We start from the raw sequence: 16,751 nt of genomic DNA on the forward strand, positions 1-16,751 counted from the left end.
ACTGTAGTTAAAAGCCTTCAGCTGATCCAAAATGCTGCAGCCAGAGTTCTAATGAAAATGAAAAAGAGAGATCATATCTCTCCTATCCTGGCTTCTCTTCATTGGCTTCCTGTTAAATCAAGAATAGAATTTAAAATCCTCCTTCTCACATATAAAGCCTTAAATGGCCAAGCTCCATCTTATATCAGAGATCTGATTGTTCCTTATGTTCCTAACAGAGCACTTCGCTCTCAATCTGCAGGTTTACTAGTGGTTCCTAGAATTTCTAAAAGTAGAATGGGAGGCAGATCTTTTAGTTATCAGGCTCCTCTCCTGTGGAACCAACTACCAGTTTTAGTCCGTGAGGCAGACACCCTGTCTACTTTTAAGGCTAGGCTTAAAACTTTCCTTTTTGATAAAGCTTATAGTTAGGGTGGCTCAGGTTATCCTGAGCTATCTCTATAGTTATGCTGCTATAGGCTTAGACTTTTGGAGGACATAGGGACCCCCATTTCATCATTCTGCTTCATTCTCTCTCTGTTCTCCTATTCTGCAGAATCTGTTAGTTCAATCTCTAACCTTCTGCTCTCTCTGCTTTTCCTCAGAGTAGCTTTGCCTCGTCTGTTCCTGTTTGGCTGTGACGTCATCCTGGAAAGAAACATCAGCTGTGCTGCTTCTATCAACACCCTTGTTTATAGATGTTGGAGATCGGCCTGTTTTCCAGTGTGGTCCTGTTTCTCTGACCGTGACTGAGTGGATGTGCTCTCTTCGTCCTCTGACATGGGAGCTGCCTTGGAGCTCGTCTGCCTGGCTGTGTGTTTCCTGGACGGGGCCGCCTTTTACAGCTGCTTTTTGTATCTCTGCTTCTGTCCCCTTGAACCCCAGTCGGCCTCGGCAGATGGCCGCTCACACTGAGCCTGGTTCTGCTGGAGGTTTCTTCCTGTTAAAAGGGAGTTTTTCCTCTCCACTGTCGCTACAAGCATGCTTAGTGTGGGGGATTGTATTTGAGTCAATGAGTCAATGCAATCAACTGGTTTTCCTTAGATAGAAAACTTTGTATCAATTTGACTATATGATCTGGTTGAACTGTAAAGTGCCTTGAGATGACATGTGTTGTGAATTTGGCGCTATATAAATAAACTGAATTGAATTGAATTGTATAAAATAAACAATGATTAAGAACAGTAATCATAATTATAAAGTGCAAAAAAGATAGATTTGTTTTTTGTAATCAGCTAAAAATAAAATAGTAAAAAAAAAAAGTAAAAAAAAAGGGGTGCATGTGTTGTACAGGGCATCCTTACCCCAATCCTTGGTCGTTAGCTTTTGGGTTTCTGTTTTTTGTGTTTTCTTATTTTCCCTGTTTATTTCTTGCCTTCTAACAGGTCTTGACTCATTGGTTTATTCATTGTGTTTGGCTTCTCAGATTGTACTGGTTTTGTTCTTTGTACCCTGCCGTTCAAAAGTTTGGGGTCACATTGAAATGTCTTTATTTTTGAAGGAAAAGCACTGTACTTTTTAATGAAGATAAACTAGTTCTAACTTTAGGCCGATTTCCAGCAACTATCACTCCAGTGTTCTAATGGTACAATGTGTTTGCTCATTGGCTCAGAAGGCTAATTGATGATTAGAAAACCCTTGTGCAATCATGTTCACACATCTGAAAACAGTTTAGCTTGTTACACAAGCTACAATACTGACCTTCCTTTGAGCAGATTGAGTTTCTGGAGCATCACATCAATTAAACGCTCGAAATGGCCAGAAAAAGAGAACTTTCATCTAAAACTCGACAGTCTATTCTTGTTCTTAGAAATGAAGGCTATTCCATGTGAGAAATGGCTAAGAAATTGAAGATTTCCCACAACGGTGTGTACTACTTACTCCCTTCAGAGGACAGCACAAACAGGCTCTGACCAGAGTAGAAAAAGAAGTGGAAGGCAGTGTTGCACAACTGAGCAAGAAGATAAGTACATTAGAGTCTCTAGTTTGAGAAACAGACGCCTCACAGGTCCCCAACTGGCATCTTCATTAAATAGTACTCGCAAAACACCAGTGTCAACATCAACAGTGGAGAGGCAGCTGCGGGATTCTGGGCTTCAGGGCAGAGTGGCAAAGAAAAAGCCATATCTGAGACTGGCCAATAAAAGAAAAAGATTAAGGTGGGCAAAAGAACACAGACATTGGACAGCGGAAGACTGGAAAAAAGTGCTGTGGACGGATGAATCCAAGTTTGAGGTGTTTGGATCACAAAGAAGAACGTTTGTGAGATGCAGAACAAATTCTAAGATGCTGGAAGAATGCCTGATGCCATCTGTTAAGCATGGTGGAGGTAATGTGATGGTCTGGGGTTGCTTTGGTGCTGGTAAGGTGGGAGATTTGTACAGGGTAAAAGGGATTCTGAATAAGGAAGGCTATTACTCCATTTTGCAACGCCATGCCATATCCAGTGGACAGCGATTGATTGGAGCCAATTTCATCCTGCAACAGGACAATGACCCTAGACACACCTCCAAATTGTGCAAGAACTATTTAGAGCAGAAGCAGGGAGCTGGTTTTCTATATGTAATGGAGTGGCCAGCGCAGTCACCAGATCTGAACCCCATTGAGTTGTTGTGGGAGCAGCTTGACCGTATGGTACCCAAGAAGTGCTCATCCAACCAATCCAGCTTGTGGGAGCTGCTTCTGGAAGCGTGGGGTGCAATTTCTCCAGATTAACTCAACAAATTAACAGCTAGAATGCAAAAGGTCTGCAATGCTGTAATTGCTGCAAATGGAGGATTCTTTGACAAAAGCAAAGTTTGATGTAAAAAAAAAAAACTTTCAAATACAAATCATTATTTCTAACCTTGTCACTGTCTTGACTATTTTTTCTATTCATTTAACAATGTATGGTGGTGAATAAGTGTGACTTTTCAGGAAAACACAAAATTGTTTGGGTGACCCCAAACTTTTGAAAGGTAGTGTACATTCGGATTTATTCCTCAGTTTAGTATTCATCTTTTTTTCTGTTGAGAGGGTCTGCATATCTTAGTGCATTATCTTCTGTTAATTAGTCTTCCTCCCTCACACACCTTGCCTTTATACTTTCTCAGTTGTTTCACATTTCTTCTTCAGCTCCTTTGGTTTATTTCACATTTTTCAACCCTGCCTTGGTATGGTTGTGTTTGCTCTCAGCTTGATCCTTCTGTTCAACACCCATCTTTGGTCTTTGATCACTTACATGTAGTGTTTTGCAGCCTTTGCAATTACGTTTTGTTCTGACTGTGCCAACCAATTGTATGTTTTTTTTATTATTATTTTAGATTACCTAGAAATGGGTTCTTGTAAAAAACCAACAGCCATGAAAACCTGTGATAACCTTTAACAATCAGCTGCCATAAGTCACCTAATTTTCTCTGTTCTCTGCATGCTGCATGCCTCAGATTTATTGGAGATAAGTGAACAAACAGAATTATGAGCACCAGAGACAGCAGACAGGTCAGTATGTGGAGACATTTTAACCAGGGTTAGTTTGTAAAAGCAATATCCCATGCTTTGAAGCTTGGAATATCCCACGCACATGGGCTTACAAAAATCAATAAGGTCTAAGCTACAGCTTAGCAGGGTGAATATGAAGCCCAACATAAATGTCAAAAGAAAAACTCCTAAAGGGGTAAATACATCATAGCTATCTTTGTTTTGTTCCATTTCCAAGAGTAGCTGGTAAAATAGGAATGAAGGCTCAAAAAGTTTATTTTTCAATGGCCATAAAGATGAATGATGAATAGATACCACACACAGGTAGCACTTTTACATTAAATCCCTGGACAGCTGGGGGCAAAGACCCCTGCAATTAACACAACCCACAGTCAAGATATAACCATTTTTGGCAAACCAGCCAATACAGCTTGTTGATTCAGGGGGGTAAGAGTGCTGGGTTAATGTCAGCCACCTAAATCTTACATATAGACATAGAGAATGCAAAAAAAAAAAAAAAAAAAGTTTAATTCCAGTTTAGAGTCTTCTGAAAGGGGCTCAACACCCCACATTTATATAACTACCACAGACCAAGCCCACAGTTAAACATTGTTTTGGATGGCATCATGCAGTGGGCATGTGTTTCCTCAGCAACTACCTGATGGTTGGTCTGAGTTATTGAGAATATGAAGGAGCTGAATCCAAGGCAGTCCATTAATATTATATGAGACATGAGTTGATCTTCACCTTCCAACATAAAAATGACCCCAACATCTAAACCAGGCATGCCCAAACTCGGTCCTGCGGGCAGCTGTCCTGCAGGTTTTAGAGGTTTCCCTGCTCCAGAACGTCATTTTAACTGACAACTGATTAACAGGCTTTTACTGAACTGCAATTATCAGAATCAGCTGTGCTAAAGTAGGAAAACCATTCAACCCTGCAGAACAGTGGCCCTCAAGGACCGACTTTGGGCTTGCTTGATCTAAACAGAACAGCAATGGAGGAAAAAAAAACATAAAACAATGCATTTCTTTGAATGGTTTGACTTGGCAGATGGTTTGTGTGACAAATGTAAACAAACATACTGTGTCACTTCACCAAATCACTGAATTCATATTTTCCAATAACCTCCAATGCAGCAGCTGTATATATTTTGGTGCAGACAAGCATGACAGGGCCTGCAAAGTCTTGATATTAAACTTATGAATCACTGATAGGAGGAACTGAGCAGAAACAGTTTTTCTTATCTAACCATGAAAAAACCCTAAACATGGAAGATGTTTGGAGAATAATTAAAGTTGGTATTGTTGGGAATGGAATTTCATCAGAGTTAATAAATTTGTAAAGTAGAAAGACAACTACTTTTTGCTTGTGAAGTTTATTTTGTGTTTCCTCCGCTAAATATACATTCTGTGAAAGCTCTGTGATAACACCTTGAAGCTTTCTTTCTCCAGTTCTTTTCCTATGAAGAGATCACTTTGGACAAACTCTTTAAATAACAATTCATAATGTATATGTCTTAATTAACCATCAGACATAACAACAGAGTTTGAAAGAAATGTATCTTACTCAATCCAGAGAATTTGTTTAGGGTTGCAGAAGCCAGCGCTTACCACCCGGGCTCACATCTCGTTGGAGTCGGCCCTAAATCACAGTTAAAGAAGTATTTTATGCAACTCCAGTCTGCCACTTCATCACATCATTACATCATACACGTTTGCAGAGGAGGAGACATCCATGGCTCCATTCATATCAAGCTATCACACAGTGTCCCAGATAAAAACACAGAGAACTTGCTGTTAAGAATGATCCACTTTATCTGTGTCCTCATTTTATTCTCAAATCTCCATTATGTACATAATGAAGACGATAACTGTATATCCGGACAGAGGAACTGTCCTAATTAGATAAACTTCTTGGAAACATTAGTTTTGAAAAACAACAGGCAGGTAATATTAGGGATTAACAGTCACACATCATTAATAATAATAATCCTAACAATTCACATATGCTTTAATAGATTTAGTTATCTCTTAATATGTCTATTTTTTATTTCAATGCCTTGCTGCTGCAATTCTCACAGATGGGAAAAAAATGGGGGAAAAAATCCACTTGAAACTTGTTGATGGAAAAAAAAACAAAAACATGATGACCTCTGTGTCTGTCTTTTAAAAAAATATCCTTCTTTTTGATTTAATAAGCAAATATTATTAAGCATGAGGGGCTGCTGAATCTCTTTTGGTCTCTTGTCCCACTCATTTCAGCAAGTAAAACCAGGAACAAATATATTTTTTATCTGTATCTAAAGGTCAAAGCATGGTTGATGTAACTTTGTGATTAAATAACATTTCCCAGTCCCTTCAGGTCTGACAATTCATTTCCTCCTGGATCCATAAGAGATCCTTGAATTGCATGACTTTTATCACAGAGGCTGAGTGAGACAGCATTGCCCCTTGTGAATTGGAAAAAGAGAGGTAAAAAAAAAAAAATATTAATCAAGACAAAGGATGAATATGCCTGCTGCAGGCTCTGTATTTCAGTGTACAATCCTCCATTAACTGTAAAATAACAGTCTCTAGTGGCAAAGCAGAAACAGTGCATGTGCCTAAAACGTCATTGGAGAAAAAATGTATATGAAACAAATGTACTATGCAGACAAGCAGAATTTATATAGTAAATACAACCTGATGTAAAACAAAGAAATAAAAAACTACAAATGCAAAAGTCATTAATATTTATGAGGATTTTCATGCTTTGTCTCAAAGTTGAATGCTCCCTGAGGTTCTAAAACGAAAACTAGACTCTGAAATAATAAGAGTAGAAAAAACATGAAGCAAGCTGAGTTGAAGATGAAAAATTCTTCAACTCAAAACATTTTTTTCTTCAAAAAAATTGTGAAATCTTCACAATGCTTAAAGAATTTAGCAACCAAAGTCAAAGCAATAGGCCTTATTTGAATCATTAAGATGACGCAAATTCAGACAAAAGATGTATTTTTGACCATTTCAATCGGTTCATACTAGTTGCTTCCCAAATGAAACATAATAACGAGCACTTAGACTACAATGTGAATAAAACCGATCTAAAATACACACAGAGATTTAATGACACCTAAGAATGACTATTTCACTTGGTTTTAAGAGAAGAAAATCTACCCCAGGAGACTAACGCTCAGCATCATTAGTGGATAAAGAGGCTTTTCTGCACTGAATCACTGAATGATAATACCTGTCAGCCTGTGTAATCTTACAGTATATCATGAAGAGGTACAGGGACATTCAACAGAAGGACTGTCAGCCTGCTGAGCACTGCTGACAGGTCTGCTGAGAGGTTGGGGAGGGCAGGGAGAGTAAGGGATGATGGATGGTGTGTCAACAGAGCAGAGAGATACTGGACAGGGGATGGACAACCTGTTGAGAAGCTCTCTGGAATCGAAAAGCAGAAATCGATAGGTGATAGGTCTGTCAGCATGGCTAAAAAACACAAAGACGAGAAGGCTTATATCAGCAAATAATTATTCACTGAATTATTCAAATGAGCTACAATAAACCCACACATGATCAATTCTGCTACGGTTTTCTTTCCATGACATGGGCTGGGGAAAGCTGTGTCATCTCCAGATGGCAGTCTGAGCCATCAGCATGTTAGTTCACAGGGCTACCAGCCTCACCCTCCCCACCTTTGAAACCATAGCAACATGGAGCAGGAAGTCCTGCTGCGGATGCTTTGTTATCCTGCGGGCAGCAGCTGCACTGGATGACAGCATGTCTGCCTGCAGTGGCCTTTACCAAATACTGGCCAAAGCACTCTGCAACTACTCTTGTCTTAATTTTAGATTTATAGTTTTTTCAACATTTTCTGATGCATAATTAAGTTTGTACTAGTCTGCTATTCACATTTGCACTAAACATTTTTTTTATTTAAACATCTCCATAACTGATTTAGTAGGTGGTTTCTTAGTTGTGCTGATGCTGTTTGCTTGCTATTGTTCTCTAAAAAAAAACAATGGCTGCCTTCACAAAACCGCTACTATGACGTTGAATTACACACATTTGGGCTGTATTTATTATTTGGGACACCCTTTGAGGCTACTGGTAATTAAAATGATTAACAATGTAATTTCCAATTTATTTGAATAGCACATAAAATGTTGACCAAAGTGATGTACAGTTCAATTCAATAAAGATAAAGATCACAAAAATAGGAGCAAAACACTATATATTCAAAAAATAATGCTATAAACATTATAAAAAACTTATTCATTTTTATTCAATTATTGTTTGTTTTGTTACTCTGAGCCAGAAAACTAAAATCCAATTGCTTTATGGCTATGATTAAGTTCTCAAGCAGGAGTGCATTCATTTTTTCTTCAATGATAACCCAAGTAATTTAAAATGCAATGTCTGTTTTTCATCCACTGATTGATCTTACTTGCCTTCATCAAATTTCACCCAAGCAGCATAACTATTCTTAGACAGCAGAAGGTTTGCACTTCCATATCTCTCACTCACAGAACTCTTGTTTAGTGTTTATCTGATGGCAGACTCACAACATCATCTTTTTACCTTCTGAGATGAGTGATTTCCTCTGATTGACATCTGTCAGAACAGTCAATCCTTCTAATGTTCTTATATATGAAAGACTTCAATATTCTCAAATAGTGAAGACTAGGCTTTGGTAAATATCTATGTATGCACTTTTTTGGGCCATTGACACACATGCAATGGTTTAACATTTAAATTCTGTTCAAAAAGATTGTGGCAAAATTATAACATATATTTTACTTATTGGTTTTACCTGTAAAATCAAAATCCAATATTTATTTTCTAAACTTTTAGTAGGACAATATTTTTTATATTATTGTTTAAAAACCATAAAACAGGGAAGAACAGTGGAAATTAAAATTCTGATTTCTAAATGCATTCTGCTAGTTGACAGCAGCTCAAAGCAGAACTAAAATAAACTGTCAAACACTGCTGGGTTTCACAGTTGCAGTGTGAAGTGAACAGAGATTTGACCTTTCATGTCCAAGGACTGCTTTCCTCCAAATCAATTCGCTCCTTGTGACCCTTTTTCCATTTAGCTATAGCAAGTTCCTACCCCAGGGAGGTGGACTTTCTGAATCTCCAAAATATGATTTTATATGAAGACTTTTGCTCAAGAGTAATTTTTAAGTCGGCATTAGCCTCGTGAGACCATCCTGATCTCGCGAGCTTTCAAGATTTCACTCGCTAATCAGTCTGGAGACTCTACGTTGAAGAAAATTTGGAGCCGTTCACCAAACGAACGTCCAATCAGCGTTGGCTTTGAGGCGGGTTGAGGTGTGAGGCAACGAAAAGCGCGACAGTTCAGTCTAAAGAACATGGCGGCTTCAGCCGGTGAAACTAGCGTTAGCGTGGCTATCGAGCAAGTTTTATCGGAATTACAGAGTATTTCTTCACTGAAAGAAGAGCAAAACACTGCTTTGGAGGCTTTTCTCAGAGGAAAAGATGTTTTTGCTCTTCTCCCGACTGGTTTCGGCAAGAGTAGCCTGGCTGTTAGTACGTTATATGCTTCGTTGATCTTATTGGTTTATTTGGTCACCAACATAGGCCAATTAGCTAACCAGTGTTTTCGCCCCTTGCCAAAATTACTTCAACGGAAGGTTTCCAGATGGATATGCGGAGCAAATCCATCTGGCGGAGTCAGGTTACTTCGGCATAGATTCAGCTAGAAACACCGTTCAACTTTTAAAACATTTCCACGACCTTCTGCTACACCGTTAAAGCTGATTAACAGACTTTTGGTCTACTGCAATCATTATAACCAGCTGTGCTGAAGTAGAGAAACCTCTAAAACCTGCAGGACAGGGGGCCTTGAGGACCGAGTTTGGGGATGCCTGGTGTAAAGTATAGATACCTACCGGTACAAAGTGTACTTAATTACAGTAAGAAAGTATTTGTACTTTGTTACTTGACACCTCTGACAACATCATACACGCAATCAAGCCAGGATAGTAAGGGAGACAATGGCTGAACAATATATTTTCAAATGGATGCCTTTACCAAGCTATTTAATGTACAAACATGAAACTTGGTAAGGAACATTTTCAGACCCTAGCTTCTAGCACTCATATTAAAGGAATTTTGCCATGCAACTGGGTTTTATCTAATATGGTATTATTCTTATGATTTTCTGTCCTGTCCTCTCAGACTTTACACTCATATTAGCTCATAGTGTTGTGGCATGTGTTGCATTTATAACTTAAGAGTTTGTAGTTTTCTAATTTATAATCAGCCATTCTTATGTCATTTGCTTCTCCCTGGTTCCTTTATTTTTAGGAAAACTATTAAGCTTTTCTTTCTGCTCATTTCTAACACTTTACCAAAGTTTTTGCTTCCAAGCCTAACCTATTTCTGTATTAATTTTATGTCCATATTTTACATTTCTTCAACTTTCAAACATTTTAATCAAGCTTCTTATGTATGACTAAGCTGCTCATTCAATACCACATTCTTCAACATTTTAGTCTCTATCCTTAAACTAAACCTTTATTTCTTCAAAAATTTCTTTTTGCTAATTTCTTTTCTGATTCTGCTAATTTAATACATTTGAGCCTATGTTGTGAACTTTGGCTTGATTCTGCTCTCTTTCTGGACAGGTATTAAAATTAGCTGTTTGCTGCTAATTCATAACATGGCTGATATATTTCTGCTGTTGGCTTTAGCTTGCTTCCGCTATTTTTCAACAAAGAAATTAAGCATTCATCTTTTTTTCTGTTTCATATCATTTCAGCAGTTTCTGTCGTTTTCAGCTTACAGTTTATTGTACAGCATTCTCACGGCTGTTTCGCAGGAACAGCAATTTTTCTAGTTTAGTTTGATATACTATGAGACAGATTTATCTATGGCCCTTAATATACCTTAACATTGTATACTGTACAATACACTTTTAGAATTAATTTTGAATTTTAGATTAAATTTTGTAATGGAGATTGTATTGATTCAATCATACAAGACATAAACCATTACTTTTCTCCATTTGATATCCACCTCACATGCTTAAAATGATCAACTATCCCTCAGTGTTCAGAGAGCTTTGGTGTCTCAGAACGGATGATCATTCTGGATTAGTGCAGCCCTCAGTAAGCAGTCATCACCTGAAAAAAACTTTTAACCCTGACAAAGAGATAATGAGGACAGCCTAATGCTTTTCTCTGGCCCCGTTTTCTTTTATCTGGCTGCTCTTGTTGAGCTCCGTCTGGCTGATTTATCTGAGTTAAACATCTCAAAGGAAGCACAGACCTGAGCTCAGACTCAGGGAACTGGGCCAAAGTCTCTCGCTCAGATCTGGCATTTGTCTGAGCAGAAGGCGTATGAGGATAGGAGTGTGCATCTGAGTTAGAGTGTGTGTGTCAGCCCCGGGTAGGCTCATGAAACGTGATTCAATTTCACTTTAAAGTCAAACAGAGTTATAGCTCACATTTTTAATTTGCGATATCTGCTTAGCAGTACCTTAGTAATGTAAAACACATGTTCTAACTATAAAAAAAAAACTATAATGTATCAAATTATATTTGTTGAAACTCAATTTGCATTCATCCATGTTAGGGTCATAGGGGTGACAGGTACACGAGGCGATCCCTCTCCTCAGAAACTCTGTCCAGCTCATTCAGGTCTCCTCAGTGAGTTCTAGCTCTGCCCTGAGGCCTCCTCCTTGAGGTGTATGCCTCTGAAGGAAGAAGCACAGGAGGCATTCTGATTAGATGCCCGATCCAGCTCAACAGACTTCTTTTGATAAAGACTTCGAACTTCCTTATCTTATCCTATCTCTAGTAATGAGCCTGATCATTCTATAAATAATGCTATTTTTCTGCCGCCCGAGTTAGCAACAAATATGTGAATCTTTTCTGTATTATGCAGACAGTGGCACCACTGAGTGTCTGAAACATGGCTTAACATGGGCCAACAGTCTTTATAACTGACACTGACTTGTTGTACCATGCGGCCGACGAAGGCCTGGATCTACCAATACTCAGGTTGGTACCCTGTATATCACTGCTTTGGCTAGTTTATTGACTTTGCTCATTCATATTTCAGATCTTTATCTTTATAAAGAAAAATCTCGTCTTTGCTCCCATAACCTCTATCCAAATTTAGACTGAACAGAGACATGCTTATGTTTTTGACCATATGGTGTTGAGACATGTGGTTAAGATTAATTAGCCCTGTTTAACGTTATAGAAGTTATACAATCTGTTTTTTAATCTTACTCACTCACTCACTCACTCACATTGCTTTATATTATAAAGAATCTGCATTTATCAACACTTGGGCAGCTGGAGATGCATTGGAAGTAAGAATAGCCCCTCAAACTGGATCCCATCCTGATTTCTCTACAGCATGGCTGCATTATATAGGTATCACTGGAGCAGCCGTAAAAAAAAACAAGGTAAAAGAAAATAATTGTGTTGTTTAAAACAATTGCCTTAGGGAAGGAAAAATATCATTACTTTGTATTATCCCACACTGGGATTAAGGAAGCCCTGAGGGATATGCACTTTCACTAACAACTGCTAGTAGTTACACATGGATACACAGCTGTCATTATTAAGCCACAAGGAGCAAGAGGTCCGTTCCTTCTGTTTTGAGAAAAAAATTTGGTCTTATGTGCAAAGTACAAAAGCAGTAGAAAATTAATCATGGGGGAAAAATATGAAATATTTACTATTCAGTAATGTTCAGAAAAGCTGTCAGAGTCCTTGACTGCTTGATCAAAAGAAACATATAACATTTATATTATTTATATTCATTGCAAATATGTCTACAGCTTACAAGTAAGAATAACATATTTGCTCACTTTTGTTTATACTGTAATTCTGTCATATTTATTGTTTCAGTTGTACTCTCTTAAAGAATACCACTGAGCAAGGTAGGTTTATATGAATAATTGTTTACAGTAAATCACTGAAATGTCTTCAATTTTTGGTTCTAACCTCAATTAGATATATAAGACCAAACTATAATTAGATATCCAAGCAAATCTAGCTCACCATGTAAGAAAGTATTTGCTCCCTTAATTTATGTAAGTGGTTGTGTCACACTTGGCAGTAACAACTGTAATCAAGCGTCTATGACTGTTGGTATTTTATTTCGCCATGATGGAAAGTTTTCTTCACAAAACTGTTTTATTTCAGCCAACCAGTTGAAAATAATGAGTTGTGTTTTTACATTAATGTTCTGTTCATGGTCATAACCAAGCATCTTATTTAGATTTAAGTCTAGGCTGACTAGACCATTACTGAATTATTCAGAGAGGGACTTGCTGGTATACTTTGGATCGCTGTCCTCCATTATGATTCACATCCACTTGGGCCTTAAATGAAAAACCAATATTCAGAAAATCTTCAGATTTTGTTTCCTTCCACTAGAATTTTCTAATCCAGAGCAGAACAATCAATTAAGGTAGGTAGTCAAGGTCTTCAGAAGAAAAGCTTCGCCTAAGCTGCATAACTTGCTAAGAGTTCCACTTTTGTGAAATGAGTCAATTAAATCTTTTGACCTTGGAATTTACCCATCAGTGAACTAAAATGAAGCAAGTCAAGACTACAGCTCTTCAGTTGTTCTAGGTGATTTTGTGACCTCCTGGTTGAGGCAATAATTTGATTCTGGAGTGATCTTGAAATGCAACTGTTGCATGTTATATCCATTTTTGGATACTGGCCCTCATTGGAATTAAAAAGGTGTAAAAGTGACTACCAAACCCATTCCACACTAATACTTTAACAGCTATCTAAATTTCATACTTTATGAGACCTCTTCTTCATGGTTTAGCTTGTCATTAAGCCAATTCTTCATTAAAGATTTGGCAATTGCTGATTTTTTGAAAAAGGTCCAGGTTGTTTTACCATGTGAGGGAAAACATTTTTTTAACTTTATGGATCTGATCAGCTTATTTTTATCTGACAAAATTTAAAACATTTAAATTAGGCAAAAAAAAAAAAAATCAACCCAAAACAATTAGAAGTCTTTAAGGAGGTAAATACCTTAAAGACAAAGTCCTATATGCTGACCTTCATCCTTTTAGGGAGACACATATGAGTCCATCCTGCTAATAAATAGAAGCGTTTACATTTTCCTGCATTTATTCAACCGTACAGGAAAAGGTTAATGCAGGCAGGATAATGTCAGAGCCCCTAAGGCTTTGATCTGTGAGTACAATATTTCAATATTTAACCTTTAGCTTGGAGACTTAATTAGGTTTCTGTTTGCAGTAAAGGGAATAAAGGAGGAAGCGAAACTGCTGGTGATTTGTAACCTCTGATCACAAAACCTTGGTGGATGCACACAAAGAACAAAAACAATTCAACATTTTCACAACAGGCCAAAAAAATAACCACTTAGGAGACCAAAGAAAAAAGAGACATTGATTGAATATCACAACTACTTAAAAGAAATTAGGCTCTTTTATTTGTGTCCTTAACTTCAAATGCTGCTGCTACCTTCTAAACAAAAGGTGTTTAAAGGCTACACATCTCTGCACTGAGATAAATAGGAAGTGAATCAGGGCTGCTTCTCAGTCATTGTTTCTGCTTTCTTGTCGACAAAATGAATGAGAACACCAATAGCGTCTTTAAACTTTACCCAAGAAGAGTTTTGGAAATAGAGCTCCATGAAATGGACTTCCCATCTCCTGAGGAAAAAGGCAATTTCATGCTCCACCACGACTCAGGGGAAGTTCTGCAATGAAGGTCGCTTCAAGGTTAACAGCGTAAACTTAAGGAATTTTGTCAGAGTTCAACAGAGCAATTACAGCTGTAAAAATCTTAAGGGTGTTATATAAAAATGGTCTTTAATGACCCAAGATTGAAGCACTGCAGAGGGAATCTTCCAAGGGGTATATGTTCAGGACGAACAACCTTTTGCCAGCTGAGTTGCGCTAAGCTGCTCTTCTTGATGTTGATACTAATGACTAAGAGGGTGTGAGCCTGTTTCTAGCCTTCTAACTCAACTAACAGGGAATATGTTATATCCAATTAGCATCGAAGGTGCATATTTTTTGTAGGTTAGAATGAGGTTCCTCTGCAAACAAGCAGCACAAATCCCTGTCCCCAACCTTCAGACTATTTGCAGTTATGATTTTGTTTCCAATACTTTTGGCTTTGGAATGGTTAATCATCTAATATACCTGCTTCATGTCACAAGTTTGAGAGAAAAGTATTAAAATAAATATTTGGATATGATCCTGTTTGATTAATAACTCATTTCATTAAAATGTTATTTTGCTGGTTAGAAACAAACAAAAGAAAACAAACGTCCTACAGAATTAGTTAATGTTTTAATACCTCTGAACTTTTCTGTTAAGGGTCTATTAGTAACGGGGTTTAGCTGTGACATTTAGTCTCTGTATAAATAAAGGTACTTGCTGAAGCCATCAGCTGTTCCTTAGAGAGGATTAGTGAGCAAACAGCATTCTGAAGAGCAAAGAACACAACAGACAAGTTGGATTGTGGAGGAAACTACAGCTTAGGTGAAATAATTTGTTGACAAGACAGCTTTTAGCTGTGCACTCCCCAAGTTTGTCCCTTATGAAAGGACAGCAATAAGAAAGCCAATGATAGACAGCTATGTAAAATCCTGTTGGTTCATCTGCAGATCACCCCTTAACAAACAATCCCAACAGTGAAACATGGTGTGTGAGGCATTATACTGTGGTGATGCTTTGCATTAACAGGGAGAACGAAGCTTGTAAGGATGAGTTTGGGTTGAAAGTGATAAATGATGAAGCCTTCACTGCAGCCTTAAATATAAATATGCTACCATAGCATACAATGGTTAAGATCCAAACATACCCTTCATTGTAACAATGAGAGATTTGGTGCTAGATCCAAATAGGAGTTTGTAAGAAAATTAAAATGTATTTTCTCAAACATGTTCTTCCTGTTTGATTATTTTTTAGCCATTTCACAAAGAGGAATGTGAGAACATGTCATTATCTAAATAAGTAAAAGAAGATGGAACATATGCTTGTGAAGGTTCTCAGTCATCCAGGTCAGTGTCATTAAAATAAATAAATAAATAAAAACAATCCACTGGACTTGTTTTCCAAGTTTGAATTGGAAGCCAAATTTGGAAACCAAGTCCAGTGGATTGTTTTTATTCATTTTTTCATTGTTTTAATAACAGATGGAACATAATTAATATCAAAAGACCTGAAGCAGCATTTGTAGCAGCAGAGGATTCTAAAAAAAACTACTGATTCAATGAAATGTGAAATGGATAAAGATGCATTTTATTTGAAACTTACCTATTACTTTCTCAAAACACTGCAATCATGCACCTAACCTGTACACACATAGCTACATAAAATATACTTGAGAAAACACCCAAATGTTGGGTTATGGTCTAACACAATGTGAAAATGTTTAAGAGCATGGATGCATTTAAATAGCATCAAAAATGTGTGTTTCATAGAATGTGCTAACATGTTGTTATCTTGAAAGATATAAAATTATGTATAAACAAATATTTCAATTATAACTGCTGTGCACATGTACATCACTTATATATTAGAGAAGTATGTTCAATTCATGCTTAAAGTCAAGCCAATTTGTCTAACATGAAATGTTTTTTTTAAATTGTCAGCACTCCCTGATATTACATTTTTACTCTTTTTACAGCTATATTTGTTGGTTCTTTGATAAATTAAGATATTTATTTTACTAAGTTTTTCTTTATTTTAATTATGTTGTGGTTATTTATATTTTCTGTTCTAGTGATTTATCTAATCAAATTTATATATATATATATATATATATATATATATATATATATATATATATATATATATATATATATATATATATATATATATATATATATATATATATCAGATTGGTTTTCAATGCCTGAATAGCAATTTGACTGAAACGACTTTAAACAAATTGTTTTAATTACATCTCAAAGCCAAACACTTTTCTGTAGAAGGACACAAGGCCCTTTTTATGCTGGTGTACTTCCTTCTAGGAAATGCAAGTTATCTCACAAAGCACACACCAGAATATCCAATATATTTTTTTCCCACGAGCCTGGGGGATTAGTGTTTAAAATAATCCAGATGCCCCATATTTTCCAAACAAATCACTGAGTGATGTAACAAATGGATTCCTGCCACTGTGAAGTCTGTGCAGGTTCAGGACCATGGACAGCTCCAAAGGGCACTCAAAATATGGGCGCTCAAAAAATTAACAATTATATATATCCTTCTTGAATGTATATTTTAGTGGAGAAATTAACATGGATAAACTACAAATAAAAGCAAAGATTATTTTACTCAGA

At 37.0% G+C, this 16,751-nt stretch overlaps 1 protein-coding gene across 3 annotated transcripts in view; it reads right to left on the bottom strand.

Annotated features, from left to right (window-relative positions):
* LOC119795660 (dipeptidyl aminopeptidase-like protein 6) overlaps positions 1-16,751 on the bottom strand; it is a 127,620-nt gene that overhangs the window by 69,398 nt on the left and 41,471 nt on the right. The window lies entirely within an intron of this gene.

Source organism: Cyprinodon tularosa, unplaced genomic scaffold, assembly GCF_016077235.1.
Source record: "Cyprinodon tularosa strain WSP-4 unplaced genomic scaffold, ASM1607723v1 ctg52, whole genome shotgun sequence".
NCBI classification, from domain to species: domain Eukaryota; kingdom Metazoa; phylum Chordata; class Actinopteri; order Cyprinodontiformes; family Cyprinodontidae; genus Cyprinodon; species Cyprinodon tularosa.